The 13,394-nt window shown below is 50.4% G+C and overlaps 1 pseudogene; it reads right to left on the reverse strand.

Annotated features, from left to right (window-relative positions):
• Positions 1–370: 370 nt before the first annotated feature.
• Positions 371–6,048, reverse strand: LOC135536835 (beta-1,3-galactosyltransferase 1-like; annotated as a pseudogene).
• Between the last annotated feature and the right edge of the window lie 7,346 nt (positions 6,049–13,394).

Consider the following 13,394-nt stretch of genomic DNA (forward strand, 5'->3'; position numbering starts at 1 on the left):
TGTCAGGTTGGATGGGGAGAGTTGCTGCACAGATATTTTCAGATCTATCCAGAAATGTATATCCTTTCCCCTTCCCCTGGAGGCCTTCTTTGTTTTTGGTTTGTTAGTTAGTTAGTGTATGAACAAACAACGAGGAAGTGATTGGTACATCAGTCAGTCTGTTACTGTATGAGATCAGCAGGGAGGACCAGGTTTGTGTAGGTCTGTCCATGCGTTGACCTGGTGAGTGATACTGTGTGTGGTGGTGGCTATCAGCCGTGAGTAGGTGCAGCGGTCATAAGCCACAGGGAAAACCTGGAAGAGGTTTCCACTGGGGGGTCAGTAGGCCGGATGCCCAGGTGTCTCATACACAGTCCCAGATACACATCCTCTATGTAGACGGCTTTAACATGCCTGGACGCCTCCACCAGCTTCCTGGGGAGGTCCTGGGAGCACCAACCTGGAACCAGGTGAACGCTCTAACCTCAAGGCTATTTGTCTTTCCCAGAGTGACCCAGACAGCATGCATGTTTCTCCATATGTCCAGAAGCTCCTGAGGAGTTCGAGGAGTGATAACAGCCATGTAGTGACAGCGGTCCTGGGCTTGCATACCCCTGAAAAAGGTTCCACTGGGGGGTCAGTTGGCCGGATGCCCAGGTGTCTCATACACAGTCCCAGATACACATCCTCTATGTAGACGGCTTTAACATGCCTGGACGCCTCCACCAGCTTCCTGGGGAGGTCTAAGGTGAAGACATAGCCCAGACCCAGAGCATAAGGTGGGTATACTGGTTCAGGAAACACCTCCTTTGGAAGGTACCATTTGGAGTTACGGTCTCTTAGAACGGCTCCCCATCGGGCCACTAGTCCAGTCTGTAGTTTTGCGTTGGAGCGTGAAGCAGCATGTTGACCAAGGTGTTCACGTTGAGGAACATGTCTGAGTCGATCTTCATGGCGTAGGAGGCGTTGGGGCAGCGAGAGCTCAGCCACTCCATCATCACCATGGTCTTGATGGTCAGGTTTTTGTAGCTGTCTATGAAGTTGCTCTGCAGCAGATCCTGGTGCTCTTTGCTCTCCTGCAGCACCTTCTCCTGGAGCTGCTCTGTCTCCTCTCCACTGGGCAGTCCCAGCAGGAAGAACAGACGGACCTCTCTGCCCAGTACCTGCCTCTCACTGCCCCAAGTCCTGCGGACGGCCTCACGGGCCTCCCTGTTATAGGCGCCACTGGCACCATCAGAACCAGGAAGGGGTTCTGCTCCCGGCATTTCTCTGGCTCATCCAGGATGAAGATGTACTCTGATGGGTATTCTACATGGTACGGTCCTGGGGACACATACGGAGGAGGAGTGGCCAGAACTGCCTTGCCCTCTGTGAGCAGATTAGTGATGATGTTGAGTGCAGAGGTGATGGAACTAGTTTCATCATGTGTTGTGTTGAGTTCCATGGCCTGTTGAGTAGAGTGGATACGTGAAGTCTGACGATCTGTTGAACTGGCAGACGCAGTTTCATGAGTGTCTATGGTAAAACCAGTGGAGTTGAGAGAAACTGCTTCACTACTGGTGTTGGTAGAACCAGGTCTGTTGACTGAACCGCCACTCAATTCCGCCCACCATTTTGACGCCCTGTCTAGTGAAGGGACCCACTCTACTGACTGATCGCCGAAGTAGAAGAAGGCCGTTGCTATGAGGAGCAGGATGAGGAAACAGCAACGGAAACGAGACCACCCGCAGTATCTCCTGCCTTCAGCCATCTCTTGAGAGAGAGAGAGAGAGAGAGAGAGAGAGAGAGAGAGAGAGAGAGAGAGAGAGAGAGACGAGAGAGAGAGACGGAGAGAGACGGAGAGAGACGGAGAGAGAGAGAGAGAGAGAGAGAGAGAGAGAGAGAGAGAGAGAGAGAGAGAGAGAGAGAGAGACAGAGAGAGACGGAGAGAGAGAGAGAGAGAGAGAGAGAGAGAGAGAGAGACGGAGAGAGAGAGAGAGAGAGAGAGAGAGAGAGAGAGAGAGAGAGAGAGAGAGAGAGAGAGAGAGAGAGAGAGAGATTGATTGAGAGATTGATTGATTGATTGATTGATTGATTGATTGATTTTATTTGTCACGTTCAGTTTCCAGCAGGTTTAAAAGGTTCAGTGAAATGTTTGTGTGCTTTGCTGCCTCAACATAGCAGGGCAATAATCCAGATCAATAATAATACAGTATATGCTTTGGGGCGGCAGGGTAGTCTAGTGGTTAGAGTGGAGGGGTGGCAGGGTAACCTAGTGGTTAGAGTGGAGGGGTGGCAAGGTAACCTAGTGGTTAGAGTGGAGGGGTGGCAGGGTAGTCTAGTGGTTAGAGTGGAGGGGTGGCAGGGTAGTCTAGTGGTTAGAGCATTGGACTAGCAACTGAAAAGTTGCAAGTTCAAATCCCCGAGCTGACAAGGTACAAATCTTTTGTTCTGCCCCTGAACAGGCAGTTAACCCACTGTTCCTTGGCCGTCATTGAAAATAAGAAATTATTAACTGACTTGCCTATTTAAATAAAGGTTAAAAAATAATAATAATAGTGGCATATCTACATATTCATACATTATATGCATTATAATAGTGGCATATCTACATATTCATACAGTATATGCATGTGACCCTCCCACTCTGTCTGCTGTATTCTCTCTTTGCTCTTGTTTTCCTTATTTGGATGCTGGTGGGCGGAGTTGGGAGGGTCGTCAGCTACATGGGAAACACCTGGGCCAGGTGTGTCCCAGGATAAATACACCACTTCCCCATTCATGGAGGAGACTCTCTCCATGCAGACACCTTTACAGATTTTGTTGTGTATCTTGGTGGTTTTTGGTGGTTTGCTTTGGCACCTTTCATCACCCTCCATTATCACATTCATGCAAAACGCTCACTTACACTACTGATTACACACACCATTGCATATTGTACTTAGTTTACTTTATTTAATAAATATATATTTTGCTACTCCTTATCTCCACGTTGTCTCCCTTTTGTTGCGGGCTTTGAGCGGGTTCGTGACAATGCATTATAATAGTGGCATATCTACATATTCATACATTATATGCATTATAATAGTGACATATCTACATATTCATACAGTGTATACATTATATTAATGACATATCTACATATTCATAGTGTATTTGCATTATATTAGTAACATATCTACATATTCATACAGTACTGTATATGCATTATATTAGTGACATATCTACATATTCATAGTGTATTTGCATTATATTAGTGGCATATCTACATATTCATACAGTATATGCATTATATTAGTGGCATATCTACATATTCATAGTGTATTTGCATTATATTAGTGGCATATCTACATATTCATACAGTATATGCATTATATTAGTGGAATATCTACATATTCATACAGTACTGTATATGCATTATATTAGTGACATATCTACATATTCATACAGTACTGTATATGCATTATATTAGTGACATATCTACATATTCATAGTGTATTTGCATTATATTGGTGGCATATCTACATATGCATACAGTATATACATTATATTAGTGACATATCTACATATTCATACAGTATATGCATTATATTAGTGGCATATCTACATATTCATACAGTACTGTATATGCATTATATTAATGACATATCTACATATTCATAGTGTATTTGCATTATATTTGTGGCATATCTACATAGGCATACAGTATATACATTATATTAGTGACAAATCTACATATTCATACAGTATATGCATTATATTAGTGGCATATCTACATATTCATACAGTATATACATTATATTAGTGGCATATCTACATATTCATACAGTATATACATTATATTAGTGGCATATCTACATATTCATACAGTACTGCATATGCATTATATTAGTGACATATCTACATATTCATACAGTACTGTATATGCATTATATTAGTGACATATCTACATATTCATACATTGATTAATGTGCTTGTCTGACTTGCCTAGTTAAATACAGGTTAAATAAATACACCATTTTTTGACTTGACATTTGTTTGGAAAGAGGAATGGAACATGAGACCATCCCTTCCTCGCATAGTGTCACGTCCTGACCATAGAAAGGTTGTTCTAGTTTATATTTTCTATGGTAGAGTAGGTCAGGGCGTGACTGGGGGGTTGTTCTAGTTTATATTTTCTATGGTAGAGTAGGTCAGGGCGTGACTGGGGGGTTGTTCTAGTTTATATTTTCTATGGTAGAGTAGGTCAGGGCGTGACTGGGGGGTCGTTCTAGTTTATATTTTCTATGGTAGAGTAGGTCAGGGCGTGACTGGGGGGTTGTTCTAGTTTATATTTTCTATGGTAGAGTAGGTCAGGGCGTGACTGGGGGGTTGTTCTAGTTTATATTTTCTATGGTAGAGTAGGTCAGGCGTGACTGGGGGGTTGTTCTAGTTTATATTTTCTATGGTAGAGTAGGTCAGGGCGTGACTGGGGGGTTGTTCTAGTTTATATTTTCTATGGTAGAGTAGGTCAGGCGTGACTGGGGGGTTGTTCTAGTTTATATTTTCTATGGTAGAGTAGCTCATGGCGTGACTGGGGGATTGTTCTAGTTTATATTTTCTATGTGGGGTTCTAGGTTTGATTGTCTATGTTGGTGATTTGTATGATTCCCAATTAGAGGCAGCTGGTTATATTTGTCTCTAATTGGGGATCATGCTTAAGTTACATTTTTCCAGCTGTTTAAAAAATATATATATATTTCACCTTTATTTAACCAGGTAGGCTAGTTGAGAACAAGTTCTCATTTGCAACTGCGACCTGGCCAAGATAAAGCATAGCAGTGTGAACAGACAACACAGAGTTACACATGGAGTAAACAATTAACAAGTCAATAACACAGTAGAAAAAAAGAGAGTCTATATACATTGTGTACAAAAGGCATGAGGAGGTAGTTTATGGGCTGTGGGATATTGTTTATGTTTAGTTGCCTGTTAGCACTGCATTGTCGTCACAGTTAGTTTATTCTTTCTTATTTTTTCTAAGTTTCACATCTTTAATAAATTATGTGGAACTCAAAAGTACGCGGGCTTTGGTCCGACCATTTGTACGAAGATCGTGACACATAGGAAGGACTCTGGTCAAAAGTAGTGCACTGTATAGGGAATAGGGTGCTATAGTACAGTCTAGGCTGCTTTATAAATGTTGGTGTGAAAATGTCCATGCAGCTATATAGTGGTTTGACACATGTATTTATTTCTAGAGCAGGGATGTAGTTTAAATTCTAATGTTCACAATTCTAATATCCTTCTTCTCCATTGATTCTTATTAAAAAAAAATGTGATTTGTAGAAGTTTCTTGTAAAAGAAGATACTGGTCTCAGTGGGACTCAATTGTCAACAACGTTGCATTTTGACTCCTGGACTGATAGTTAGTTGGACGTCAAATAAAATAAAATAAAAAACAGAACCGCTTTGCTTCCTTGTCTGTACCTGAGGTGATCATTGAGAACCAAGCATCCTCCGACATGTGAACTTAAGTTACTGAGAAAACACCTGTGTTCCGTGCGTACGATGACGTTCTATAGAATTCCTTCAGTATGACCGTTTTGTTACTCTGAATTTGAATACGTCAAACTATAGTAAAAAAAAAAAAAAAAACAGATGGGATGAAACATGAAAATACACTTACCTTCTTCCTCCTTTCTTAATACCATCTTCCACCTTGTTGGAGATCTATCTAGCTGGGAATGGCTGCCAGGTTTAGGTCATTCCACCTCGTTGGAGATCTATCTAGCTGGGAATGGCTGCCAGGTTTAGGTCATTCCACCTCGTTGGAGATCTATCTAGCTGGGGATGGCTGCCAGGTTTAGGTCATTCCACCTTGTTGGAGATCTATCTAGCTGGGGATGGCTGCCAGGCAGGTTGGAAGGTTTCAGTAATCCCTCTTCGGTCAACTCTTGTTGTTTCATACTCATGCAGGCAGGTAGGAAGGTGTAAGGTAGTCCAAACCACAGTCAATTAATGTTGTATCATGCAACAACTACATGTAATGGCAGAAGGCAGCCGTGGCCAAAGGTTGCTTCTGCTCCACTAGTATTTCCAGTTTGTTAACTTTCCTGCGACTAAATGATAAGTAAAACCGTTCCCACCTGGGGTAAGGTGAATGTGCAACTAGTTAGGGTGTGGCTTAACTGGCTCCCTGCACCCTACTCCATATAGAGGACAAGGCTCTCTACGCCCTATATAGAGGACAAGGCTCTCTACTCCCTATATAGAGGACAAGGCTCTCTACTCCCTATATAGAGGACAAGGCACCCGACACCCTTGGTCTTTTACCAAGAAAGGCTATCTTCTGTATACCACCCCTACCTTGGCTCAAACGCATTAAGAAGGAAATGAATTCCACAAATTAACTTTTAACAAGGCACACCTGTTAATTGAAATGCATTCCAGGTGACTACCTCCTGAAGCTGGTTGAGAGAATGCCAAGAGTGTGCAGAGCTGTCATCAAGGCAAAGGGTGGCTACTTTGAAGAATCTAAAATATATTTAGATTTGTTTCACACTTTTTTGGTTACTACAGAATTCAATATGTGTTATTTCATAGTTTTTATGTCTTCACTATTATTCTACAATGTAGAAAATAGTTTTTTTTTTAATAAAGAAAAACTCTTGAATGAGTCGGTGTGTCCAAACTTTTGCCTGGTACTGTAGATAAAGATCTGTTTTGATAATACTGGCACACTCTTTTCAGATTGATCATGTATTCTCTCAGCACTTCTCAGAATATTCTGTCTGAGGTGTGTATGCTTCACATGCTAACCACTGGGACATCAGGCACAAAAACACATGTTTCCCAGGAAGTAGTTTGAGGGGTTTAGTTTAGTTTATTCCATTCCACTAGTACCCCAGCTGTGCTTCTCTAGAGCTTCCTACTGTGTTGTAACAATGGTATTGTCTCTAGAGCTCTCCACTATTGTCGTGGGGAACATGCATATTCTTCTAGGTAACCATGGTGCCCTGGTCTCTACCTGCTGGAAGGCCACACCTTCGTCTCATTTTTCACTGCAACGGGAGATCTTGTCTCATACTTCCTCTTATAGAGGTGTGTGTGTGTGTGTGTGTGTGTGTGTGTGTGTGTGTGTGTGTGTGTGTGTGTGTGTGTGTGTGTGTGTGTGTGTGTGTGTGTGTGTGTGTGTGTGTGTGTGTGCGTGCGTGCGTGAGTGCGTGAAGCCATTAGGCAAAAGATAAGCAGATAAGCAAAGTGCTGCTAAGTTGCTAGCAAACAACTCAAGTGCAGTCCTGTTTTTAGTAGGATTCAAAGTATTCTATACCCTCATAAGCAGCACTTTATAATATATACATGGTATTACCTGGTCATATCTGGTAACTAGTTTAAGTACCAGAGAAATGATTAATCAGGCAGGAGCAGAGGATCCTTTATCCGTCCAGTCCATGAGCACTCTGCTGGCAGGCTGCCCTCTAAGGTGATGGTGGAGGGCAGACAGAACATGAGCACTCTGCTGGCAGGCTGCCCTCTAAGGTGATGGTGGAGGGCAGACAGAACATGAGCACTCTGCTGGCAGGCTGCCCTCTAAGGTGATGGTGGAGGGCAGACAGAACATGAGCACTCTGCTGGCAGGCTGCCCTCTAAGGTGATGGTGGAGGGCAGACAGAACATGAGCACTCTGCTGGCAGGCTGCCCTCTAAGGTGATGGTGGAGGGCAGACAGAACATGAGCACTCTGCTGGCAGGCTGCCCTCTAAGGTGATGGTGGAGGGCAGACAGAACATGAGCACTCTGCTGGCAGGCTGCCCTCTAAGGTGATGGTGGAGGGCAGACAGAACATGAGCACTCTGCTGGCAGGCTGCCCTCTAAGGTGATGGTGGAGGGCAGACAGAACATGAGCACTCTGCTGGCAGGCTGCCCTCTAAGGTGATGGTGGAGGGCAGACAGAACATGAGCACTCTGCTGGCAGGCTGCCCTCTAAGGTGATGGTGGAGGGCAGACAGACAGAACATGAGCACTCTGCTGGCAGGCTGCCCTCTAAGGTGATGGTGGAGGGCAGACAGAACATGAGCACTCTGCTGGCAGGCTGCCCTCTAAGGTGATGGTGGAGGGCAGACAGAACATGAGCACTCTGCTGGCAGGCTGCCCTCTAAGGTGATGGTGGAGGGCAGACAGAACATGAGCACTCTGCTGGCAGGCTGCCCTCTAAGGTGATGGTGGAGGGCAGACAGAACATGAGCACTCTGCTGGCAGGCTGCCCTCTAAGGTGATGGTGGAGGGCAGACAGAACATGAGCACTCTGCTGGAGGCTGCCCTCTAAGGTGATGGTGGAGGGCAGACAGAACATGAGCACTCTGCTGGCAGGCTGCCCTCTAAGGTGATGGTGGAGGGCAGACAGAACATGAGCACTCTGCTGGCAGGCTGCCCTCTAAGGTGATGGTGGAGGGCAGACAGAACATGAGCACTCTGCTGGGAGGCTGCCCTCTAAGGTGATGGTGGAGGGCAGACAGAACATGAGCACTCTGCTGGCAGGCTGCCCTCTAAGGTGATGGTGGAGGGCAGACAGAACATGAGCACTCTGCTGGCAGGCTGCCCTCTAAGGTGATGGTGGAGGGCAGACAGAACATGAGCACTCTGCTGGCAGGCTGCCCTCTAAGGTGATGGTGGAGGGCAGACAGAACATGAGCACTCTGCTGGCAGGCTGCCCTCTAAGGTGATGGTGGAGGGCAGACAGAACATGAGCACTCTGCTGGCAGGCTGCCCTCTAAGGTGATGGTGGAGGGCAGACAGAACATGAGCACTCTGCTGGCAGGCTGCCCTCTAAGGTGATGGTGGAGGGCAGACAGAACATGAGCACTCTGCTGGCAGGCTGCCCTCTAAGGTGATGGTGGAGGGCAGACAGAACATGAGCACTCTGCTGGCAGGCTGCCCTCTGGGAGGTGATGGTGGAGGGCAGACAGAACATGAGCACTCTGCTGGCAGGCTGCCCTCTAAGGTGATGGTGGCTGGAGGGCAGACAGAACATGAGCACTCTGCTGGCAGGCTGCCCTCTAAGGTGATGGTGGAGGGCAGACAGAACATGAGCACTCTGCTGGCAGGCTGCCCTCTAAGGTGATGGTGGAGGGCAGACAGAACATGAGCACTCTGCTGGCAGGCTGCCCTCTAAGGTGATGGTGGAGGGCAGACAGAACATGAGCACTCTGCTGGCAGGCTGCCCTCTAAGGTGATGGTGGAGGGCAGACAGATCATGAGCACTCTGCTGGCAGGCTGCCCTCTAAGGTGATGGTGGAGGGCAGACAGAACATGAGCACTCTGCTGGCAGGCTGCCCTCTAAGGTGATGGTGGAGGGCAGACAGAACATGAGCACTCTGCTGGCAGGCTGCCCTCTAAGGTGATGGTGGAGGGCAGACAGATCATGAGCACTCTGCTGGCAGGCTGCCCTCTAAGGTGATGGTGGAGGGAAGACAGTACATGAGCACTCTGCTGGCAGGCTGCCCTCTAAGGTGATGGTGGAGGGCAGACAGAACATGAGCACTCTGCTGGGAGGCTGCCCTCTAAGGTGATGGTGGAGGGCCCTCTAAGGTGATGGTGGAGACAGTACATGAGCACTCTGCATGAGCACTCTGATGGCAGGCTCCGCCCACCAGCATCCACTTGGGAGCCAGGTCCACCCACTCAGAATGAGTCCCTCCTCCCCTCCAAATTTCATCAGGGCCGACAAAAATCAAATCAAATTTCTGCCTGTGCCACTGCATGATATATCACTAGTTGATATCGGCTGCTAACATGAGTGACTCTCAACTCCAAATACAGGTTTAAAACTCTGTTTAAACCTTCTGTAGCCTATCTGGCATTTTGAATATGCATCACTGCTTATGGCTGTAAGGACAGGCTCCATTTGGGCAGTCATTTTCTGCACACGTACATGTGCATTGGGGGGTCTCAAGTTTTGTACCACTCCTTTTGGGGGTGGTGGGGGTGGCGGGTTGTACCACTCCTTTTTGGGGGATGGCAGGTTGGGGGTGGCGGGTGGTACCACTCCTTTTTGGGGGTGGTGGGGGTGGCGGGGTTGTACCACTCCTTTTGGGGGTGGTGGGGGGTGGCGGGTTGTACCACTCCTTTTTGGAGGATGGCAGGTTGTACCACTCCTTTTTGGGGGTAGCGGGTTGTACCACTCCTTTTGGGGGTGGTGGGGGTGGCGGGTTGTACCACTCCTTTTTTTGGGGGTGGTGGGGGGTGGCGGGTGGTACCACTCCTTTTTGGGGGTGGTGGGGGTGGCGGGTTGTACCACTCCTTTTTGGGGGTGGTGGGGGTGGCGGGTTGTACCACTCCTTTTTGGGGGTTGGGGGGTGGCGGGTTGTACCACTTTTTGGGGGTGGTGGGGGGTGGCGGGTTGTACCACTCCCTTTTTGGGGGTGGTGGGGGTGGCGGGTTGTACCACTCCTTTTTGGGGGTGGTGGGGGGTGGCGGGTTGTACCACTCCTTTTGGGGGTGGTGGGGGTGGCGGGGTTGTACCACTCCTTTTTGGGGGTGGTGGGGGGTGGCGGGTTGTACCACTCCTTTTTGGGGGTGGTGGGGGTGGCGGGTTGTACCACTCCTTTTTGGGGGTGGTGGGGGTGGCGGGTTGTACCACTCCTTTTTGGGGGTGGTGGGGGGTGGCGGGTTGTACCACTCCTTTTTGGGGGTGGTGGGGGGTAGCTGGTTGTACCACTCCTTTTTGGGGGTAGCTGGTTGTACCACTCCCTTTGGGGATGGCAGGTTGTACCACTCCTTTTGGGGTAGCTGGTGGTACCACTCCTTTTTGGGAGTGGTGGGTTGTACCACTCCTTTTGGGGGTAGCTGGTGGTACCACTCCTTTTGGGAGTGGTGGGTTGTACCACTCCTTTTTGGGGGTATCTGGTTGTACCACTCCTTTTGGGGGTGGTGGGTTGTACCACTCCTTTTGGGGGTATCTGGTTGTACCACTCCTTTTGGGGGTGGTGGGTTGTACCACTCCTTTTGGGGGTATCTGGTTGTACCACTCCTTTTTGGGGTAGCTGGTTGTACCACTCCTTTTTGGGAGTGGTGGGTTGTACCACTCCTTTTTGGGGGTAGCTGGTTGTACCACTCCTTTTTGGGAGTGGTGGGTTGTACCACTCCTTTTTGGGGGTAGCTGGTGGTACCACTCCTTTTTGGGAGTGGTGGGTTGTACCACTCCTTTTGGGGGTGGTGGGTTGTACCACTCCTTTTGGGGGTGGTGGGTTGTACCACTCCTTTTTGGGGTGGTGGGTTGTACGACTCCTTTTTGGGGTAGTTGGTCGCTCTGGATAAGAGCGTCTGCCAAATGACTTAAATGTAAATGTAATGTAAATGAGTGTCTAGGCTATGTACTCCTTTGGTATGACAGTTCTTTAGACAGGAACGTTCTAAGGATCAACCGATAATATCCCTGACTGGGAGGGCAATCCTCCATGGATCTCCTGACTGGGAGGGGAGAGAGGGGGGGGTGTCTCCTGACTGGGGAGGGAAGGGGGGTCTCCTGACTGGGAGAGAGGAAGGGGGGTCTCCTGACTGGGAGAGGAGAGAGGAAGGGGGGTCTCCTGACTGGGAGAGGGAGAGGAAGGGGGGGGGTCTCCTGACTGGAGAGGAGAGAGGAAGGGGGTCTCCTGACTGGGAGAGGAGAGGGAAGGGGGGGGGGGTCTCCTGACTGGGAGAGAGGAGTCTCCTGACTGGGAGGGAGAGGGGGGGGGTCTCCTGACTGGTAGAGGAGAGAGGAAGGGAGGGGGGGGTCTCCTGACTGGGAGAGGAGAGAGGAAGGGGGGGGGGTCTCCTGACTGGGAGAGGAGAGGGAAGGGGGGGTCTCCTGACTGGTAGAGGAGAGAGGAAGGGGGGGGGTCTCCTGACTGGGGGAGGAGAGGGGAAGGGGGGGTCTCCTGACTGGGAGAGGAGAGGGAGGGGGGGGGGTCTCTGACTGGGAGAGGAGAGGGGAAGGGGGGGGTCTCCTGACTGGTAGAGAGGAAGTCTCCTGAGAGGGGAGAGGAAGGGGGGGTCTCCTGACTGGTAGAGAGAGAAGGGGGGGGTCTCCTGACTGGGAGGAGGGGGGGGGTCTCCTGACTGGGAGAGGAGAGGGGAAGGGGGGGGGGTCTCCTGACTGGGAGAGGAGAGAGGGGAAGGGGGGGGGTCTCCTGACTGGTAGAGGAGAGGGAAGGGGGGGGGTCTCCTGACTGGTAGAGGAGAGGGGAAGGGGGGTCTCCTGACTGGGAGAGGAGAGGGGAAGGGGGGGTCTCCTGACTGGGAGAGGAGAGAGGGGGGGGGGTCTCCTGACTGGGAGAGGAGAGGGGAGGGGGGGGGTCTCCTGACTGGGAGAGGAGACTGGTAGAGGGAGAGGGGGGTCTCCTGACTGGGGAGAGGAGAGGGGGGGGAAGGAGAGAGGGGGGTCTCCTGACTGGTAGAGGAGAGAGGAAGGGGGGTCTCCTGACTGGGAGAGGAGAGGAGGGGGGGGTCTCCTGACTGGGAGAGGAGAGAAGGGGGGGGGTCTCCTGACTGGGAGAGGAGAGGGGAAGGGGGGGTCTCCTGACTGGGAGAGGAGAGGGGGGGGGTCTCCTGACTGGGAGAGGAGAGGGAAGGGGGGTCTCCTGACTGGGAGAGGAGAGGGGAAGGGGGGGGGGTCTCCTGACTGGGAGAGGAGGAGAGGGGGGGTCTCTGACTGGGAAGGGGGGGGTCTCCTGACTGGGAGAGGAGAGGGGAAGGGGGGGGTCTCCTGAGTGGTAGAGGAGAGGGGAAGGGGGGGGTCTCCTGACTGGTAGAGGAGAGGGGGGGGGGTCTCCTGACTGGGAGAGGAGAGGGGAAGGGGGGGAGAGGAGAGGGGAAGGGGGGGGGGGTCTCCTGACTGGTAGAGGAGAGAGGAAGGGGGGGTCTCCTGACTGGTAGAGGAGAGAGGAAGGGGGGGGTCTCCTGACTGGGAGAGAGGAAGGGGGGTCTCCTGACTGGGAGGAGGAGAGAGGAAGGGGGGTCTCCTGACTGGGAGAGAGAGAGGAAGGGGGGTCTCCTGACTGGGAGAGGAGGGGGGAAGGGGGGGGTCTCCTGACTGGGAGAGGAGAGGGGAAGGGGGTCTCCTGACTGGGAGAGGAGAGAGGAAGGGGGGGGTCTCCTGACTGGACTGGGAGAGGAGAGAGGAGAGGGGGGGGGTCTCCTGACTGGGAGAGGAGAGGGGAAGGGGGGTCTCCTGACTGGGAGAGGAGAGGGGAAGGGGGGTCTCCTGACTGGGAGAGGAGAGGGGGGGGGGGTCTCCTGACTGGGAGAGGAGAGAGGAAGGGGGGGGGGTCTCCTGACTGGTAGAGGAGAGGGGAAGGGGGGTCTCCTGACTGGTAGAGGAGAGAGGGGAAGGGGGGTCTCCTGACTGGAGAGGAGAGAGGAAGGGGGGGTCTCCTGACTGGTAGAGGAGAGGGGAAGGGGGGGTCTCCTGACTGG

Source organism: Oncorhynchus masou, unplaced genomic scaffold, assembly GCF_036934945.1.
Source record: "Oncorhynchus masou masou isolate Uvic2021 unplaced genomic scaffold, UVic_Omas_1.1 unplaced_scaffold_670, whole genome shotgun sequence".
Lineage (NCBI taxonomy): Eukaryota > Metazoa > Chordata > Actinopteri > Salmoniformes > Salmonidae > Oncorhynchus > Oncorhynchus masou.